Source organism: Mandrillus leucophaeus, unplaced genomic scaffold (genome assembly GCF_000951045.1).
Source record: "Mandrillus leucophaeus isolate KB7577 unplaced genomic scaffold, Mleu.le_1.0 Scaffold16, whole genome shotgun sequence".
Classification (NCBI taxonomy): Eukaryota; Metazoa; Chordata; class Mammalia; order Primates; family Cercopithecidae; genus Mandrillus; species Mandrillus leucophaeus.
The window spans coordinates 3,678,348-3,681,578 of record NW_012101587.1 but is presented as its reverse complement, the minus strand read 5'-3'; positions in this window follow the sequence as shown (position 1 = coordinate 3,681,578).

The window sequence follows — 3,231 nt, the reverse complement described above, 5'->3', positions numbered from 1 at the left end:
AACTTATAAGTGAGAACATGCAATGTTTAGTTTTCCATTCCTGAGTTACTTCACTTAGAATAATAATCTCCAGTCTCATCCAGGTCTCTGGTGAATGCCATTAATTCGTTCCCTTTTATGGCTGCGTAGTATTCCATCAGATAGATAGATAGATAGATAGATAGACAGACAGACAGACAGACATAGATATAGATATATATCACAGTTTCTTTATCCACTCGTTGATTGATGGGCATTTGGATTGGTTCCACATGAATGCTTATCTTAAACCATGCTAAATGCTAACATAAGGCTGGGTGCAGTGGCTCACACCTGTAATTCCGGCACTTTGGGAGGCCGAGGTGGGAGGATCATCTGGGATCAGGAGTTTGAGACCATCCTGGCCAACGTGGTGAAACCCCATCTCTACTAAAAATACAAAAATTAGCTGAGTGTGGTGCTGGGCGCTTGTAATCCCAGCTACTGGGGAGCTGAGGCAGGAGAATCACTTGAACCCGGTAGGCGGAGGCTGCAGTGAGCCAAGATAGCTTTATTGCACTCCAGCCTGGGCAACAAGAGCAAAATTCCATCTCAACAATAAATAAATAAAAAATAAATAAATGCTAACATAAGCATTTTGCAAAATACATGATAACTAACACTACAATTTTTGTTTCCTTTCCTGTTTCTATCTTTAGTTAAACTAACAAAATTTTGGTTTTCTTAGATTTCCGGGGGGCTATGTTGAACATTTGTTTTTCAACTGTGGTAAAATATATGTATAATAAAATGTGCTTTTTAACATTTCTAAGTTTACAATTAATTACATCCACGATGTTGAGCAACCATTACCCCTATCCATTTCCAAAACTTTTTCATCACTTCAAAGGGCAAATTTAAGTCCTGTAAATAGACTTAGGCTTAATTAAGCAGATAAAAGAAGAAGCAGCGAGCTGTAATGGGTGATCAAGGTGTTACGTTTATAAGGAACATGAAACTTGGGGTTTTTTAACTAAGTGATTAAGCCCAGTTCAAAGCAAAACCCAGAATTAAAGCTCAAGTTCACATGGAAGGGAACATTAGCTAATTCACTTGGACCCACCGGTTCTGAATTTGCCCCATTTCTTCTGAATACTTCTCTCTTCTCTCGGTCACATCGTTTGAAGGGCCTTCAGTTTTCCCCTTGTATTTAATTCCGGCGGGTCTTACTTGCCCAGTGCTTTCTGTTTTGTTTTGTTGTGAGGTTATTTTTTTTTTCACAGAGAATATGCTGCATTGAACACAGAACAACAAGACTCACTACGATGCTGCAGCCACAATAGCGTGTGATTTCAAGTCTTAAAAACCAGAATCACTTTTTTTCTCTGGACTGGAAGCATATTTATTTTGGCCAGTAAACGAGGACTTGTCCCCTGCCTGGGGTGGGGGTGCGGGGGAGAAGCTCTGTTCCGCTGGCTGTGGCAGCAGGCGGGCAGGCAGGCAGGCAGGCAGGTTCCAGTTTCAAGTTTGGCCCAGTTCCTCCAAGCTAGCCCTGCATTTGCAAGTCCCCTGACACCCAGCTGTCACCTGTGGAAAACAGAGAACCTGGGGGGATTTGCTGAAGGCAGCTCCTGAGACTTCCCACTCCCCACCCGCCCTCACAGCAGCAGCGGAGCCTGGGGCTGACGGAGTGGGTTTCTCTGGGAAGGACTCTGCCCTTGGATAGATCTGTATCTATGGTAACAGTAAGATGTTTGTGTGAATAACTGCAAAAAAAAAAAAAAAAAAAGTCTTTCAAATCTCTTCTTCTAAACTGTCAAGGCATGTTATTTCCAGCTTCAAATATTATTTTTAATAAATAAATGCGTATTTTCCCCATGTAAACACTCAGGCAACTCTCTTTAGGACTTATATGTTCCCAGGGTACATAATGGGAGGTGTTTCAGTTACACACGAGGGAAACATGCTGTGAGTCAGAGGAAAGAGTAAATGATGTAAGAAAAGTGTTGTGTGTGTGCCTGCGTGTGTGCCTGCGGTGGGGGGGCGATGTGCCTGCGTGGGGGGCTCCCTGGAGTGATGGGCGTCAGCATTCTCATGACTGCAGCCTGGGAGTCTGGTTATTCCAAAGGACCTGGCGCTCAACGCCAGCATGACTGAAGCCTTGAAGGCAAGCAGGCACCCTCTGCGGGTGTGGTGTGCTGCCCAGAGGGCCAGGAATGGCATCCTTGCATTCCGATCATGCTGGTTCCCCAGACAAGGGCAGGGGTTCAAATTGGAATTCCTCCATCTGGGAAGAGAGGGCTTTTGCGATTGGTGTATTCGGACCGGAGTATACACTCACCGATATTCAGTCTGGGTGAAGTGGGGGCACTGGAAGGCAGAGGGGGACTGTGTGGTTGGTTCACTTTCTGGGGTGCCACTGAGTCCCCTCTACCCTGCAGATGCCTGCACACGGCTCTCTGAGTTGGACGTCACGGGAGGGAATCCTTTCTCCAGCGAGGCAGGTTCTCAAGACAAGCATATTCTTTCATACTTACACACAGGTCCAGTGGAGAAAGGGGTTGGGGCCTCAGGTTAAAATGTGCCGCCGAGTTACACAGAGAGGCAGAGAGTGCCACTGAGCCCTGCCCAAAAGCTCATGACTGAGTGAACGTAGATGATGGTGATGTCTCCTTCCCCTGAAGCCCCACGGAACACACGTCCATTCCAGAGCACAGAGGAGGCAGGGTGGCCAGGGTGCGATGGGGCGGGAGAAGGTGTTGCCTGCAGTGCACTGAGGAAAGGTGGAAGGAGATGGGTCAGATGGCATTGAAGGGGAATTGTGAGAGAGCCGGGAAACGTGACAATGGTATTTACCTGGCCAGGGCACGGAGAGGCCTCTCTCTATCCTGCTGATACTCGTCTGCTCCCTGGACCCATATTCCCTCTTTCCAACTGCCTTAGTCTATTTTCAATTGCTTGTAACAAAATGCCTGGAACTGGATAATTTATAAGAAAGGGAATTTATTTCTTCCAGTTATGGAGGCCTCTGAGAAGTCCAAGCTGGAGGTGTGGCATCTGGTGAGAGCCTTCTTGCTACTGGGGACTCACTACGGAACCCCAAGGCAATGCCGGGCTCCACATGGAGAGGGGGCTGAGCATGTTAACATAGCAACGTGCTAGCTCAAGCCTCTTCCTCCTCTTCTAAAGCCACCTGTTCCCCTCCCATGATAACCCATTAATCCATGAACCCATTAGTCCATGAGTGGATTCATCCATTCATGAGGGTGGAGC